The sequence below is a fragment of the Zophobas morio genome, unplaced genomic scaffold (assembly GCF_036711695.1).
Source record: "Zophobas morio isolate AGI-343-1 ecotype UQ-CSIRO unplaced genomic scaffold, CSIRO_AGI_Zmor_V1 ptg000009l, whole genome shotgun sequence".
NCBI classification, from domain to species: domain Eukaryota; kingdom Metazoa; phylum Arthropoda; class Insecta; order Coleoptera; family Tenebrionidae; genus Zophobas; species Zophobas morio.
In genome coordinates, this window is record NW_026972114.1 from 11,270,866 (window position 1) to 11,290,076 (window position 19,211).

The 19,211-nt window shown below is 33.8% G+C and overlaps 1 protein-coding gene across 3 annotated transcripts in view; it reads right to left on the reverse strand.

Annotated features, from left to right (window-relative positions):
• Window positions 1-19,211, reverse strand: part of LOC135125905 (rho-related BTB domain-containing protein 2) — a 75,535-nt gene that overhangs the window by 34,154 nt on the left and 22,170 nt on the right. The window contains exon 1 of one of the 3 annotated variants that reach the window (XM_064051671.1): window positions 1,928-1,991. The exons of the other annotated variants lie outside the window; for them this stretch is intronic. The gene's annotated coding sequence lies outside the window, so the exon portion shown is untranslated. Of the gene's footprint in view, window positions 1-1,927; window positions 1,992-19,211 lie in introns of those variants that run through there. 3 annotated transcript variants of the gene reach the window in all.

A 19,211-nucleotide genomic window follows, 5' to 3' on the forward strand; every position in this document is an offset into this window, starting at 1 on the left:
GAAATAAACATATCTACAGTGAGTGTTGTTAGACAAGGCCAACACGTATCGGTAGGCAAGAACGAGCTTCGGTGCCGTTGAGTTAAATAGGAGATCATGTAAAAATGATTTTAAAATTCAACTTTGTTGTCGTTTTTTTTTATTTTGTAGGACACTGTATATACATACAATACAAAATGAATATAAACACACAATTTATTGAACAAAATTAATTTTGTGTATACCTGTCTGATTTTATTAGGAACTTGATTATTTCTGCGGTTTTCATAATTCAGTCTAATAATAAAAAAATACGTAAAATTACATAAACCAACTGGACTACATGATTGTTAAGTGGATCTTGATCCAAAATGTGGTCATTTAAGACATTAAACATATTTCTGAAATTTAGTAATCTAATGGTTTTAATTGTAAGAATATTAATAACATTCGCTGAAATATTATATTTCATAGTTCTGAAAGTGGTTTCAGCTATCTTACAAACTTTGATGACATCAACTGATGGCTTTGTAAGTTCACCTCTGTTTTTTTAAATTTAGCAGTGCCGAAAGGGTTTCATTGGGTCTCATTGTTAGTCAGTTTTCTAGGCCTTGTTTCATTTTTTTTTTATGTTTTGAAAAATTCTCAGTTGTTGTGTGGGATTAACAGAATTTATTAACTGCCGAAAATTCTCATTTTTAAAATGTTTGCTAGACACTCTTGACGCAGACGTCCGAACAAATTTATCTCGTTTAAGTGCAACAATCCATTGCTTTCTTAGCAACAGATTTGTCGGAAAACTGAAATTAAATTAAATAAAGATTGTATGAAAAAATTATTCAGCAGATATCTCACCGATGAAATGAAATATTACAGCCTTTGTGATGCCGCTCCTCGCATCCAAATGCACAACAAGATGTAACCATCGTGAATATGATTGTTATTATTGCGATTGTAAGAAAACAAGCACTTTAGAACTGCACAGAAATGCCACACACACCAGGAAGCGAGTAATTAAAAGTAAATTTTAACTGGAAGTTGCTTTGTTTTGCCTACCGATTCGGACCTCTCAAATGGTCACCGTACCCTCTCTCTCTAACGTCTCTCCAGTCTGAGATCTCTATGTAATATACGAATCTCCTGAAAATTTCTTTGCCGCTAAATTTTGTCCACCGTACCACAAAAATAATGCCATTGTCTCAAAAATTACCATAAACCTTTCTTTTCCCAGTCATTTTAATGTACCTTATATATGTATGTCCTCTGCAATACCGTGTAACTCTAGTGTCACAGGCCGCCACTGATTCTGACACATTATTACTACTGTTATTAAAAACATTAATGATTGATTCCCCTCCATTAGGGGTCACGACATGCCACCGTAGCAGCGTATTTATGGATTAACAGGACACAAAGAACGAGTTTTTAATCGTAAAAAAAATACATAACTTTTCTTTCACTCCGATTGTTTGACTCTCTACGAAAAAAAATAAAATATTTTTTGACCATTCAAAACTCGCCGATAACCCGCCAAACTCCCTACAATTTTAACTTTTCACAATCAAAATACGCATTTTAATCAGGAAAACAACTTCCACATAGACGCAGTTCACTGTTCTCTTATGTTTCAACCCAAAACTCAGCTCTTATCATGTGTCGTGTGTGAATTTAAACTAAAAAATAACACACACACCTTAGAAAAGTTGAAATTTTTGTTAGCTAATTTGCTTTTCGCGTGATTGCACCAAACCTAAAACTCGAGTAATACATGCAAACAAATTAGTGACGATAACTTTTAGTGACACAAGTTTGCAGTTGTTTTTAAAACTGGAATTTCACCACCGTAAAAACATGTCTGCTTTTTCCCTTTGTGCTGAAGTATGAATTTTACATGAAACGTGTATTGAGAATTCCACGAAATATACGCATTGAATACTAAAAGCCTTACGTGTAAATAAATACAGGGTTTCGACTTTGTGTTTCTTGTATTTAGAAAAACAGGCACAGCGCACGTACGGAACTGACAGTATTGTAACAATAAAACAGCTGCTGTTAATCATGAAGTGAATGTTCTGTTACTAATTATAAATTAAAAATACGGACTTTGTTCATCAATTCATCATTAAAATGTTTTAGATATGATATTTCTCACTTTGCGGTTATCTCTGAATGCAATAATGCCAAGAATAAGGAACTGGTAAATAAAAACATATCTCTCGATGTTTACTACCACACCCTCAGAGACACCTCCATTTTCAACTTTCAGAAACAATGGCTTTTCGGATCGTCACTTTTTTGTTAACTAGTAACCATTAACAAACAGCTACCAAAATGAGAACAGAAATTTGTTCACATTTTTAACAAATAATAATAAAATATCGATATAATTAAAACTTGTTTTACTACATCATAATTAATTCCTCCCCTTGGTAGTTAGCAACCTTGATGTTATTCGCCGATTCAATAATGTATTGAATAATTAAATGTTTTATAGAACCCTAACCTTCCACATGTTTTATTTTTACCTTATAATTTTCTTCGTTTTTTTGTATATTTCATAATTACATCGACATAATTATTTAGTGACTCCTAATTTGAGTTTTTTTTTTTTTTATTTACAGCACTTCAATTTCAATAAAAGGTCAACTCATTTTTTTTTTCATTGTTTGCCAAAGCGTGGTCGAAGTTGAAAATTCATATATACATATTTTTTTAGTCATAGTCGTACGTATAAATGCAGCCATTTTTATTATTTGTATAAAAAACTGAACTTTTTGTATGATTTTATATGTTTGACGACATTATATCGTCGCAGCAACAGATACAAGCAATTTAAGTAGTGCAAAATAAAAATTGATGGGTTATTTTATCACCACATTTATCTACCCAGTGTCCATAAAATATGGCATAAATTCGGTAAAAGAACATGAATACGATTTGATTAAAAAGGTGGAACAGATCAGGTTTTGGTGACACGGGCTACAGTGGAAGTTTGACTAGAACTAGCACTATCATCCATACATATAAAATTGTTTGTCCTGACTGACTGATTCATCAACGCAGAGCCTAAACTACTGCAGCTAGAAACATGAAATTTGGACAATAGTTTCCTTTTGTGATGTAAGCACCCACTAAGAAAGGAACTTTCCACCCCTAAAAGGGTGAAAAGGGGTGGTAAAGTTTGTACAGGAAGACTATTTCCTAACCATTTCTGTTGTAAATATTTACGTCAAACTTGGTATTAATGCTTTTCAACACAAATAACGAAACACGTATTTCACCATTTTCCGAAATTCAACCCCTAAGGGGGTAAAAAGTGGTGGATAAGTTTGTACGGGAAAACTACTTCTGTTGCACATTTTCACGTGGAACTTGGTATTAATGCTCTTCAACACATATAATGACACACGTATTTCAGCATTTTCCGAGATTCAACCCCTAAGGGGGTAAAAAGTGGTAACTAATTGTGTATGAGAAAAATATTTCTATTGTAAATTTTTGCTTGGAACTTGATATTAATGCTTTTCAACACAAACAATGTAACGTGTATTTCAGCTGTTTTTGAGATTCTACCCCTAAGAAGATCAAATGAGGTGACAAAGTTTATATGAGAAAAAATATTTGTATGGCGATGTTTAGTTGAAATGTTGTTAACATTTGTTACTTGAAAATTGGTAATCATGTAAAATTGTTTGTCTTGACTGACTGATTTTAATTCTTTTCTGAAATTCATCCCCAACGGAATATAATTTGGGTGGAAATGTGAGAAACAGGAGAAGTAAAGTATTAATTCAAAAGTGTTTAAAAATCTAAGTTTAAAATAGTTAAATATGTTTTTCGCATATTAGACGTGGTAGGATTATTTGAAAAAAATAGTCCTAAGCGTTTGAAATTTAAGAAGTTGTATGGAAATAGGGAGGGCGCGACGTCACCGAGTAAGCGACTGCGACGCGAACGGGGTCTGCGGTCGGACGCATGAGACCAAACGGCGTTGACGGTTGTGTTTTATGTCACGAATTATCAGAATATTTCTCACTTAACTATTCTAATTTTGTGTTCCCGTGTATGAAAGGATGTAGCTGTAGCAAAAAAATATCCTCGAATTCTCCTGAAAGAAACCCAAACATGCGAAGACAGCTATCCTCAATACCGGCGAAGAGGTCCCGCGGATGGTGGATTCACGGTTGAATTCCATGGTGTAACCCTAGATAACAGATGGGTGGTACCGTACAATACAGTTTCATCTTGAACTTTTGCTGCTCATCAGCCCCGTAGCTACGGGGGGGCAAGATGGGGCTGAGCCCCCCCTAGCAGTTGTGGTTGCCCCCCCTGGAAGACTTACACATAAAAAATTTCAATTTAGTAATAAAATTTCAATATAATGCCGATTTCTGAAGCATATTTACTAGCCCCACCCATCCGCCCTTTATTTTCTTACAGGGTATATTATTTGGCAATATCACCCTAACGTTAATGTTGACCGTATAAAAAAAGTAACTGTCATGTCACATTTTACTCCATAGCCTACTACTAAACATGCAAAAAAATAAATATTACGAATAAAGAGGTACGCGCTCGTAGAAGCTTTAATGAACTTTAGGAAATACAACCCAAAAATACAGAATACAAAAAAACGACAGCTCATTATTTTTTTTTTACAATTATTCATGTGTTCTTGTTTGTTGTCATGACAAACCTACAGGGTCGCCCTCTTCTAATATCTAACACTTCCCCTCGACCCGGGGTTGTGCTAGATCTAGCCGCTCCGTGAAGGAACCATGCTTTATACTTGCTGAAGATGTCACCGATCATATCTTCCGAAGGGACATGTTGTATAGTTAATGAGTCATTCTTCACCACTTCTCTGATGTAGTGATGTCTAAGGTCGATGTGCTTACTCCTCGCATGATAGACCGGATATTGAGCCAGTCTCAATGCGCCTTGGTTGTCACTGAATAGCACCATTTGTGACAACTGTGCGAACCCTAACTCCAGCAGGAACTTCTGGATGAAAGTGGCTTCCTTGGCTGCTTCTGTTAATGCCATGTATTCAGCCTCTGTAGATGATAATGCCAAAGTTTTTTGTTTCCTGGAGTCCCACGGAATGGGTCCCTCTGCTAACATGAAGACGTATCCAGTATACGATCGTCTGTCAATAGCACAATTTGCCCAGTCGGCATCTGCGTAGCCTCTTACAGGATCGGGGCAGTTTGTATACACAAGACCATAGTTCAGAGTACCCCTCAGATATCGAAGCATTCGCTTCGCTGCTGTCCAATGGACCTTGCCATGACAGTTATTGAACTGTCCCAAGGAACTCACTGCGTGACTGATGTCAGGTCTAATCGTGATGGCCAAATATGGCAAGCCACCTATCAATTCGCGATACGGGAAATTCTTCACTTCTTCAGCGGTCGTTGGTTTGACGAGCTTTGTCTGCGGATCCATGGGAGTTGATATCGGGTTGCAATTCTCCATGCCGAAACGTTTGAGGAGGTCTAAGATGTAGCCTCTTTGGTGCATAGTTATCTTTGACTTGTCAACTTCAAACTCGACTCCCAAACAATAGCCAACATTACCGAGTTTCTTCACTTCGAACTCCTTGCACAATTTTTCTCGAAATTGCTTGATTCTGTTAGAATCTCTTGACATTATCAGTAGATATGTCATCGACATAAATAACAACCATCGTTGCATCTTCCCCTCGTCCAACACAATATACGCACGGATCGGCGTTGGTTGGAATCGCACCAAGTTTTCGCAATACTTTGTCCAACATCATATGCCAGCTTCTACCGGACTGGCGTAGGCCATACAGGGACTTTTGTAGGTGACAGATTTGCTTGCCATCCCTAAAATCTTCCAACATTCTTGCGGCTTTCTCGCCGACTACACTTGATCGGCCTCGTTTCTGTATGATAGACTCAAGAATATTAGCTAGATTGGTTGGAGGTCTCATGAAGACCTTCTCTTCGAGGGTACCATTCAGGTAAGCATTCACTACATCGAGCTGTTCAATCTTCATGTCGTGAATTGCTGCCAAGGATACGAGCAGATGTATAGAGCACATTCTAGCTGCAGGAGCAAACGTCTCATTAAAATGTACACCTGGCTTCTGGTTAAAACCTTGTGCCACTAATCTGGCTTTTCTTTTATCTAGCATACCATTAGATTTGTATTTATATCTCAAAATTATGCGACTCCCGATGATCTCTTCTCCATTGGGGTACTGTACCATCTTCCAAGTATCATTTTTAACAATGCTTTCTACTTCTTGGCAGATAGCTTCAAACCATTCGTTCGCACCGTTCAACGCTTGACCTAATGGAATTTCGGAAAGAAAACCAAATACTGGTGCTTCGCTTGCCAACGTGGTTTCTTCGGTTCTGAGGTTGTATCGTTTTCGAGGTCTTCCCTTCAAGCCAATTCATTCGATTAGCGGACGGCCTGGACCACGTCTAGTTGATGCCGCTTCTTCTTGATCGAAATGTTCATTCTCGGAACCCTCTTCTTCACTTGCTGCTCTCTGGTCGCTATCTTGGATTTCTTGTCGATTGTCTTCGATCATAGGATCTATGGGAACGTCGATCGTGGAAGTTGGAGGTATGACGTCTCCTTCTTCCAGATCTTGAAGAACGAGATCTTCACAGTCATCATTCAACTTTAAATCTATTTTCTCTATAAATTTTACGTCTCGAGCTATGTATACTATTCTCTCTTCTGGGAACGCCTTCCTTACATCTTGGTCGGAACTTATCTTGATTTGGTTTCTTCTGATGACATAAAACACGACAACCAAAAGTATTAAAATAGCTAACGTTGGGTTTTTTGCCCGTCCACAACTCAAAAGGAGTCAAGAGGTACGTGCTCGTAGAAGCTTTAATGAAATTTAGGAAATACAACGCAAAAATACTGAATACAAAAAAACAACAGCTCATTACTTTTTTTATAATTATTCATGTGTTCTTGTTTGTTGTCATGACAACCCTACAGGGTCGCCCTTTTCTAATATCTAACAATAAACTCAAACAAATTGGTTGTTACCTAGTGTTTTTGGCCACTGCACGAATTTTTGGATGCAGTACAGCTGTTTGTGAATCTACATTCTCTGTTTTAACCGGAATAAATCGTCCGGCGCGTTCAATGACGCATCAAAGATTGGCAAACTTGGTTTTTCTGGCTTTTGAAATGTACCGTACCAATTCTTTGGACTTCGACAGGTTTTTATGAAAATTTAATAGCGTAAAAAATCGACGTTTACAATTATTTTAATGTTCTTTCAAAATGTAAAAACTGAGAAAAAATAAAGTAGTATTATTAAAATATGTATATATCAAAGACTTCAAATATATATAGACTGGCTGTTACCCTAAATTCTATTGTATTTCGTGAAGCAGTTCTGTCAACAGAAATCGCCGCCATTGCTGTTACTTTTCTGTCACTAATAACACCGCAACAACCCATACCCATAACCTATTTCTTTCTTATGTATCACTTTCAGTTGTGACGTGGAAGTGATCACAGTTTCTTTGGTTCTTTTGAGCGTATTTCCGTGCATTTAAGATTCAGCAATTATAGTATTGTTGAAGTTTATTAGTTTGTGTGTGTATGGTGTGCAAACTCACTATTCATATGAAGTCGATTGTATACGATTTTAAACTTCCCGCGGTTTCGGTCACATCCAAAATGGCGACCGGTTAGCTTCAGCTTTTTCGTTCTATCGCCGGTCTATATATATTTGAAGTCTTTGGTATATATATTTACATGAAGCCCCCTCTGTCGACAAACTTGCCCCCCCTGAATAAGTTTTCTAGCTACGGGGCTGCTGCTCATATCAACATAGAGTATTGTAACTCTGTAAAATCTATTAAATATATATGCAAATATGTTCATAAAGGATCCAACCAGGATTATTTGGTCTTGAAAATGACAATGATGAGGTCAAATTATATGAAAGTGGTCGATATATTAGCAGCTTTGAAGCCGTCTGGAGAATGCTGGCCCTTTCCTATACATGAACAATTTCCAGCGGTTTTTCATCTCACAGTGCATTTGAAAAATGGCCTGCTCTCTATTTTAATCCTAACGACTTTAATAATGTAACTGAAAAGGTAAATAATTCACAGAAAACTACTTTTCTAGCATTTTTTGAGCTTTGAAAAACGAATAATTTTGCAAAAATCCTTTTTTATGTTGAAGTCCCTTCATACTATGTGTGGAAAAAAAATTTGAGAGACAAAAACGTGGAAAAAATGTTGATGGTTGGCCGGGAGTCAAAAGAGATCAAACTTTGGGCAGAGTGTACACCGTTCACCCTAATAACGCCGAATGTTTCTACCTTGGTCTTCTTTTTCAAGAAATGACTCATTCTCGGATTTAAAAACTATTGATGGTGTCGTTTATCCCACAAGTCATCATGCAAAGCTTTAGGTTTGTCAAGTTCAGTCAGAGTGTCAATAGAGTGTTCAGATTATAAATGAAGTGTACAACAAGTGTGTGATTTCCTTTAAAGACACGATGCTGTCTTTAGGAAGACAATGTTTAGAGTATTATGGTTCGTCTCAGCCTGTAAAACGTGAAGAAGTCAGACAAAACAGAGACTATCTCAGAGAGATTAGCTATGACATACTTTTATAGGCACAACGAAAGTTTATTAAATACAGAACAATGTCAAATTTACAACCAAATTATAGATAGGTCAGGTAAATGTCTGTTTTTACATGGCTGTCTACAATATTAGTGACAAAAATATCCAAATATTTTAACTTTTTTAAAGAAATATCCTTTAATTTAAAACATGACTTTTAATAAAATCGACAAAAGATAACCCAAATTACAAAATTCACGGGACCCTAACTCCAAACTTTCAGTCCTTATTTCACCCACTTAGGGGTTAATGGATGCTTACATTACGAAAGGAACCTTATGTCCAAATTTCGTGTTTCTACCTTCAGTAGTTATGCTGATGAATCAGTCAGCCGAAGGACAAATACATTTATACATACATTGTTATTAATGAAGACTTGCACAAACTTAAAAAGAAATAAAATTGAAATCAAAAAATAAATCAGCGGATCAAAAATAATGTGTCCTAATTGAGAAATCCACGCAAGCGGAGCTGCGGGTAACAGCTAGTCGTAATATATTTTTAATAGTGTATATGTGTAAAAGCAAATGAAAACTCAGTTTAGTAACGTAAAATATTGAACAACTAAGTAAAACAAATATTCAAATATCACAAATACGGAATCAATAATACGGAAAAAACTACAGTCAAAAAAATTAAGCCTGACGTTGACATACTCCTACTGCATAACATGTGTAAACAATCATCCAATCGGTTTACCTGTGTGCGTTTTTCTGAAACTATATTCCTAACATTATTGTAGCATAACCATTTTGATCAAATTCCCATATACGAGTATTATAATAAATTGCTCATTGGGCGAAGTGATACTAATTCCTCTAGAGGCAAAGGAAGTTGAGTGCTCATAAATTGAGAAGTGGCTAAGTATGCACACTGGAATTTTACTGTTAATGTTTCAAACACTTGTTTGTACTCTAAACTAGCTATAGTTTTACATTTTTAAAAGGGTGCATGTCGCACTTGTGTTTCGTTCTACAACAATATTTGCTCCGAATCAGAGAATAATACACCAGTAATAAGTATATTAGTAGCTACGTTATAAATTCAATGAAATATTTATGAGTACCCTCTGCAAATAACATACTATCCGCGTCAAACTGAATTTATCAAAACACCACATTTCAGAATTATAATTAAAGAATTAGCAGAATTTTAGGTAAAAATGGCCGTAATATGAATAACTGGAGAAATACTAACAATTATAAGTGCATATAATTCTTATATCAAGGAAATGACTTTCGCTGTGATTAATTGTCGACGATAACTAAGTACTTGAACATAACAAGTTTTTTAAAAAATAATTATGACAAGATGGCGCATATTCATAAAAGTGAATACCTAGTTAGGCGACGAAACGTGTAATTTACTATAATTCCAACATCAATAAATCTATTTCCTGATGCAGCCAACTTTCCATGGAGGATTAAAATAAATCAATAAATTTGTCATTAAATTACGTTTACATTTCATAGAGTGTTTTTAAACTATCTATCCAAACTTATATAATATACCTAATACAAACTATAAATTTCTCTACGAATGTTGAAATCATATAACACGATGTATTATTTCTAAAAAACAATATGTTTATCAGAAAAATATTTGCATAGTTGTGTAACAAATTCAATATTAATAATTCAAAAAAAGGCTAAATGGTATAAACGTTATATTGAGCGAGCAATGTAATTTGTAATCGAGTCATCCCTGGAATTGAATTCGTATGTCTACTCTCAAATGATCTGCTTAACGTTGCGTCTAAAGCTATCATCAAATATAATATAAGAAATATACATTCAAAAAAGCAAAAACTAAGATCCTTATAAACTGATTTTAACTTTACATCAATTTATTAAGCAATTTCGCTGTGACTTTAACACTGTCACAACTTTATTTCCATTTTTGCGTATTCACTCGAAAATTGCATTTTCATTCGAGCAGAAAATGTTGATAATAAAGTCGTATTTTCGAAATGGCAAGTAAACTTGTATGTAAATATTCGATTCAAGCGGCTTGGGATCAATTCCGGGAAGAATTTCCTAATACCGTTTACGTTGAGACTTCTATTCATCCTCAAAAAATTCTTATTTGGGTATGACTTCTTTGATAGTAATCATGCCAATAATAATGATTATATTAAAGTAATTTAATTTTATCCAATAATTATATTGTAATACAATTTTATTTATTTTGTTTGTAAGCATAAATGAAATTTTTGTTCAACTTCATACATCACACGCCACAATATCTCTTTATCATTATTTAATTATAATTAATTAAACTCTTATTAAAAAGTGGCCGCTATTTTTAGTTAGGTACGTTTATCATTTTTTGACATTTGTCAGTGTGGTTTAATCATCGACAGGCTAAATCTTTTCCAAGCATGAATCGATTACAAATTATGTCGCTCGCCCTATATTTTTGCTGACTATGTTTTATTTGAATTGATCGAACCCTGGATTTTTAGTTTTATGAAACAAAACTGGAAAGTACTAGAACTTTTTGTTCGATATTTATGGCATAAATAAGAAACAAAAACTCTATTGAAACAACATAAAAGTAAGATTGTTGATAAAGCCATCAATATCTTTAACTTAATTCGATCGTTCTTTGTAACAAATAAGAATATCCAAATCCAATCACATAAATGTTTTGCAGTTTTAAAATATTTCCAAACAATGTATTCTGATAGTACGAATATGGCTGTTATAAAAAACACAATGAAACATGCATGAAAACGATAAATAATTTAAAATCTGAATTTATCAAAATGGAGTAACTATGAATAATGTATTGTTTCGTCCCTTTAATAATATTAGCTGTTGGCGAATTGAGAATCACATCAATACACCAAATTTCCGCATAGTGCAAAAACACAAATTTAGAATTCTTTATCGAATCATTTCTGTTAAAACAAGTATATCGTCACTACAAGAGAAACGATCAAAGATTTTGTTCTGAAAATTTAACTGAAAAAAAAAACAGTAAACATTATTCGGTATGATTGTTGTAATTACGAATGCATGTCTGGATAATAAAAACAAACCTTGTTCATGAATGATCCTGATGCCGACATTCCCCGCTTTATTGTTGTTCTCTAACTACAGTAACAATATCTCAACAAAAGCGTACTTGGAAACTAACTAATTTTTAGTACCACACCCTCAAAGACTCCCCAACTCCCGAACTTTGAAGCCAATGTTCCCTCAATTCGTCACTCAACCCCGAAAACAAAGCGACAATTTCTTATAAACCATGCCCATCCTGTCAATAAAAGCAAGTGCATCCACCTACACGACGCGAATTACTTTTATCAATGCAATGAATGATTGTAGCGCAATTGTATTTTTTCCTCTCTGGAATTGCTCACTCCATAGCAGTGTTTACCCACACATTTACAACGACAATTTTTCGCCACTTACGGTCATCAGTTCGAGCTGAAATAAAAAATTAAAACATAAAGCGTTAAACGACTACGAACTGCACTGGCGACCCTCCACTACGGGGAATTCGAGTGATTTGAGCCCCTCTAGCTTGTCAAAATTATACTGGAACGTAGAGGAAATGATTAAGTTTTTTTAATGTTGCAACACGATAAAAAATGAGAAGCCAATTTTACGTTAAAAGCAGTTAATGTAAATTTTGAAAATAGGCTAAAATGGAGAGACAGTGACACAACAATAAAAATTTATAAAAATAATTTCTGAAGTCTGCTATTTGGGACAGTGTTTTTAGTTTAACTTATTAAGGAAATGTGATTGGAGTTTGTAAATTGCCTGTCCTGAAGTATGTTTTTCAAATCAGAATTTTGAACAAGCTGAAAATGATGGGAGTTTTTTAGATAACGATCGATTTTTACTTCGGAGGCGTAAACTAGGATCCATTTGGCAAATGACTAATTTTATGTTTTTTCTACGTTTTACGACCTAAAAATAAAATCTGAAAAAAGCACCATCAATTCTTGAAAATTAAAATACTCACTTGGAGGAGAAAATAAATGCGTTACTGCAAATCTAAATTTGATAAATTTATAATCTAATACTGCCACTTAGATTCCTGATTAAAGTACGTAGGCTTTTGTTTTTAGAAATACGGCCAAAAAGCTATCACAAAAAAATGCGTAATTAATTATAATGACGTTAAAATAACATTTTTTTGTACACAAACCGTAAATATTTTCACTAATGTTTTAAACATTTCGTCACAATTAACTCATAATAATAACATAATCATATATGTTTATTACTATTAATGTTTGTTTGTACGGAAGTACTTTACACAACATATGTAAGTATCATTGTCAGTTATTCTTCAGTTATTACACTATAATACAGAACACACAAAAACAATATACAGACATCATAAAGTTAATTTGATTGTATTCGTATTTGGTGTAAATAATATCAGATTTAAAATAATATTCGTTGTTTGTGTAAAAGGTGTGTTATAAAAACATCGTTTTTAATACATACCTATTTGTCTTAGGAATGATATACATAACTGATGTTCAGTTGAAAACGTCATCGATTTGCCTTTGTTTTTTTTTGATATAAGAAAACGTAAGAAAAATGTATGTGTTTTATTAATCCATAATGTTGTATAATTATATTATATTTTTGTATGGTCTTTAATTTGTTAAAAGGGTTACCACGGCACACACTTTTTATCTCTCTGGTAATGTGTTCAAGCTCTTTCAAGACTGAGTATAGTTACAAAATATGACAGTGTGATCAGCATACTTAAGTACACATTGAAAAATATATCGTTCATTTATTTAGAAAAGTGAGGGACCTAAATTTGATCTTCCCGGTACCTTATATAAAATCGATTGTCTCTTGATGTGTTTAGGTACACGTCGTTGTTAAATCCATATCCTCCCAGTTTTCTAAACAAAATCTCATGATTTGCGCATTCGAAAACCTGGTTGAGATCGCAAAATAAATATTGCATACTTAAATATTCAGAGTCTTCAAAGCATCTGTCTGTCTGATCTACTATATTTATTTTTCTTTTTTTCCAAACCAACACTGTGATTCTGTTAATAATAAAAAATTCTGCCATTTGCAAAACTAACGCTTTTTCAAAAATTTCAAAATACTTACTGAATACAACTTATACTACTATTGACGAAGTATGAAACACAATTCAAATTAGTTAGATTTAAAAATTTGGCAATGAAAAAATAATGCACTGTTAGTTTCGTTACTCAATCATACTATAAACTCAGTGAAATATTTATGACCGTAGCCTTGAAGCATCTGACTATATATCAATCAAAATATTATGTTTATGACACAAAATAAATGCTATATGTTGTTGGAGGTTTATTTTTGATAATTAAATGATCAGAGTAGATTCACGAAAAACTAGGAAGTTGTATGACAAGAACAATTTCGAGAGCAATAACAGGATTTAAGTTAAATAAGATCAGTCTCTTATAATTTTGGTACTTTTCCAAAAAATTTACAACCACTATTAATCTATTTCCATGATGGGAAAGTCTGATACAAAGGATACAATGAAACATACATGAAAACGGCAAAGAATTTAAAATTTGAATATATCAAAATGGAGTAGCTACTGAATAATGTATTGTTTCGTCCCCTTAGCAATATTAGGTCTTAGCGAATTGAGAATCACATTTAGAACATCAATAGGCCAAACATCATTGTCAAGGAACATAAATTTCAGATTCCTTACGTAATTAATAAGTTAATAACTCAAATCTGACTATCCAAAAATGTGTAACGCGGGTAGTTTATCAACCTGTCTTTAATTTGTCATGCAGATGTTTAAGACCATAAAGATTTTTTTCTGAAAATTAAGGGGTAAGTACGTTAAAAACAAGTAATTGATAATCCGTGACATTTACTGAGGGTGATTTATTTTTACCAATAAGAATATATGTATTTTCACCTGTAGAACACTACAATAATTCCGATGTTATTAATTTTTGTTTTTACCAAAAAACAGAAACAATTTAAACCACGTCTGCGGAAATTTCTAATCACTGGCCTCCATCTCCACCTAACCTAGTTACTAAAAAGTAGTTGGTTATTTAAATTTTGCAAGGGTTCAGTAAAACAGCAACCGTTCAGTTTATTTTTAGAATTATTCACTGCATAAAAATTCCAAATCCGCAATTAGTGCAAAATGAAACAGTTGCAATTTTAATTAAAAATATATTGCATGTTTGCTCAGTAATAAATTAAAAATCCACTTGCGTCCATTCATTACGAATGCTTCAAAAATAATGTTATTCATTTTGTTGTTATTATCGTTACCTGTTATTGAACACAAAAAAATTATCTGAAAAAAACCGTACCTGGCAATTAGCGGCAGAGCTTTAACTGTCACGCTCCCGAAGAGTCCGATTCCACCAAATGGCCCCCGAAACAAAATGCGAATTTCTTGCGAACCATCGACCATTCTCTTGCAACATCAACAAAAGCAAGCGCATCCACCCACACCATGTGAATGATTTTGATCAATGAATGATTGCAGCGCAATTGTTTTTTTTTCGTCTGTGTTTGTGTTGCTCAGTCATGGGCGTGTTTCCCCGCATATCCGCAGGGTGTAGATTTCCGCGAAACGTACGTATATTCGTCAGTTTGGCCTAAAAATAACGAATGTCTTTCTTTTCAATCCAAAATACGGGATATTTAGCACCGGATGTTATAATTACCATTATTATCAATTGTATGAATTATTTTACACGTAGATGATATTGTTCATTTGCAATCGTCTTTATATTGCAGTGTATTTATAATTATTGCGGCTTTTTTTTGGATCTCGTTGTCAAATCAGAGATCAACTATACTGTAGCTTTTTGCTAAGTAACGTGTGTTTAACTGAAAATTCATCAAGTTGGCGTTGCTTTTTTGAAAACGTAGCGAAAAACGCATGTGTTTTATTAATCCATACTGCTATGTGTAATTGACATTTCCACGTTGTCCGCTGTCATCAGTTAATTTTTACACTTATTGTAGGCCAACTTGATGATTCCAGTTAAAATTCCGCGGCCTTATATCTTGAGAAAGTACAGAAGTATTGAAATTCTGTAAACTCCATTGTTTTTATCTTGAAGAGGTAAGCTGAATTTAGTATACTCCAAACATGATGCGTATGTGGCGTTGGAGTCACGATCCAAAGTTATAGTTTTTAAAATTGTAGTGTATATTTTTTAATGGATTTTTATATGTGTTGTACTAGTTTTAACTGTAAATAATATGACTTATCTAAATGAAGAGATACACTGGTTACCACATGCTGTCATGGAAACAGATATGTAAAGACTACTGTTAAATGTTCACATAATAAATCTTGGACTAGTATACATTCTGTTTCTGCTGCCTGCCGAAAATGGTTGCATTTTTTAAACCTGAAAAACAATTATCATGAAAATTGAGCCGACAATGAAGGCCCTACACGATGACCAGCTCGCAACCCAGATTTAACTCCTTAGATTTATTTTTGTGGTGATATTTGGTGCGTATTTGTGACCCTTGCGTGATTTAGACGTTTAAAAATATAAAATTAGGAATGTTTGTGTCTCTTTAACATGTGAAACTCTATTAACCGGAACAAGTCGGGAAGTAATAAGAAGTTTTACATACAGTGCTTAAAGGACTGTTCTTGAAACAGATCTTACTAATTGTTTCCAAATTTATTGGTATTTGACTTTGTTTCATTCAGTTTCGTTTTTTTTTATATGCATAAATCGAATGAAAATGAAATGAACACGAAATTTTTGTGTATTTTTACTTCCCGAGCGTAAGCAAAGGAAGTATTGTAATCGAGTCCGTCGGCCGACTCTCTACTTTTACGTTTTCTCGATCTTTCATGACCCCTAGAAGACGAAGAAATAGGTCTCCCATTTCCGTCTGTCTGTCCGTCTGTCCGTCTGTACTGGACCGATTGTTGTGAAATTTTGTATTTATATTAGGAATATCATGTAGATGGTAAAACGCTAACCAAAATTTGCCTAATCATCCCCACCACTAATGCGATGACGTCACTTCGAAATTGTACATAGTAAATGGGTTTTAAATTGTATAAAATAACATAGTCCTACACGACTCCGAATTGAGTTTTAACCCGAAACGTCCAGATTTTTTGAAAAACAACATCTTGCAATTTAATTTGGAATCTGCAAAACCGAGTGCTTTGAAATCTTGCGCATAATTTACAGTTATGATAAGCATGACATATTTTTATTCAAAATATATTTACTTGTCTCCTCCAAAAAATTGATGACGTCACCTCAAAAGATTGCCGAATAAATCCTATCTAAAATATACAAAATATGATGCGTCTGTACTTGTGATTTATCATTCCATTCATATTTTTTGGATTTGCATATACAGGGTGACTCAAAAAAATTAATGAATGGGTGAATTTATTTTATTTATTTAACCAGGAACTACAAAACCGAATGCTTTGAAATCTTGGAGATATTTTACAATTATCATAAGCATGGTAAATTTTTAATCAAAATGTATTTGCTCATCCCCCTAAAAAATTGATGACGTCACCCCAAAATTTTGCTGAATATGTCCTATCTAAAATGTAGGTACAAAATATGAGTCTGTACTTGTGATTTAGCATTCCATTCATATTTTTTAGATTTGCTTAACAGGTCGCTCAAAAAAATTAATGAATGAGTCAATTTATTTTATTGATTAAATCAGGAATAGTTCATTCCATTTTCCCGAAAATTTGGAGATGCAACACTGTTATTATTAGAGAGCGGATTTATAAGCACAAAAAAATTAAGAATAAGCGCTTAAATAAGCACATTTTCAATAAAAAAGTTTTATTTTAAGCAAAAAAGCATTAAATAAGCACAACACTTTCATTAAAAAAGTTTTATCTTAAGCAAAAAAGCATTAAAAACATAATCATATTACAAATCAAAGAACACTTCTTAGAACTTTGGATAAAATATTACAATAATCCTAGACTTTATATTTTACACACGTATTTCAGTTTTCTTTAAAACAATTTATGATTGTAATATGTTCCAAGTTGTCCACTGTAAACATTTTTCCCCGATCATTTAAAATGTGTTTAAAATTGGAGAATGTGCGTTCAACATCCACACTCGTTGTTGGCGCAAATTTGAATTTTGCAACTAATGTTGAATCTAACTCCAAATTTTCCACCTTCTGGCCTTGTAAAACACGAGCAACATCGGAAAGAACACCGAAACCTGCATTTTTATTTAACACTTCGTCAAGTTTTTGAGATACTCTAGTACCAATATCACCCCTTACTGCGTTTGCTTGTTGTTTAAATCCTTTCATTAAGTTTATGGCATCTGCCAACAACATGTTGGGTTTTTCTAACTTTTCTATTACCTCACATACGAATTGATAATTGCTTCTTAGAAAAGTTAGATCTTGTCGCAAATCTTTGTTTTCCAAAATATTTATGCAATCTTTAATCGATTGAGAAGAATCTTCGCTAAACTCCGTAACTACTTCCTCAAATTCTTTGATATATTTGTCATAATAAAATGTGGCCTGTAACCATGTTCCCCACCTCGTTATAATCGGCTCTGGGGGCAATGGTATGTTTGGAAATTTTTCCTTAAAATGTTGCACTGTTAGTGGGGCTTTAACAAAAATCTTTTTACCATTTGCCACTAATTTATTAACAGTAGGAAACTGCAAACGTATTCCTTCAGCGACTCTGTTTAAACCGTGGGCAATGCAAGTAGAGTGAATTAAATTGGGGTACAATATTTTTAGATTATTCCCTGCTTTCAACATATAACGAGCTGCGTCCGAGATCATCAATAAAATTTTATTGGCAAAAATAGTGACGTAAGACTGTCATTTACAAATCTGGTAATCGTATTGCCATTTGTTTTATCTAACATTTTCAAACTTACTACATACCCTCGACTAGGGAAATTTTCATTTAAGATTCCAACAATTAAACTTGCCACGTATCTTCCACAACTATCGGTTGTTTCATCGACAGCGAACCATAAATAATTATCTCCAATGCGATGTTTAATTTCGTTGTAAACTTGCTGAAACACTGGGCCTACATAATTTTTTCGGAGAGTACTTTCAACCGGAATATGTCGATTGCAGTGTTTTTCAAGGAATTTTTGAAGAGGGCCTTTCTCCAATTTTTTTAAAGGTATATTAGACTGGATCATCATTTTACAGAAATCGAAATTAAACTGAAACTGCTCATCTTTTGTGGAAGTAGATGCAACAGATTCATGTATGGTCTGCTGTTTAATTTTAGAAACTTCAAACATTTTCTTCCTTTCTACATGAAGACTCGTTCTAACATGTTGCGTCACGTTATATTTTTTATCATTTGAATCTAAAACAACGTACATATACAGGATTAACAAAGGAAAATAGATAAAAAAAAATTAGTGGGCTTACGGTTTTCACACAAGCTCTGCAGAATATTTTGTTGTTTTCTAATTTTAATTCTGGAAAATCCCTTATCCACTCATCCGGCGTCGATTTTACTTTCGGCATTCTTTTAAAATATTAGTAATATTACCAAAAAAAACTCTACATGTAACAAGGAAGAACCACGTATAACACTGTACTACGAC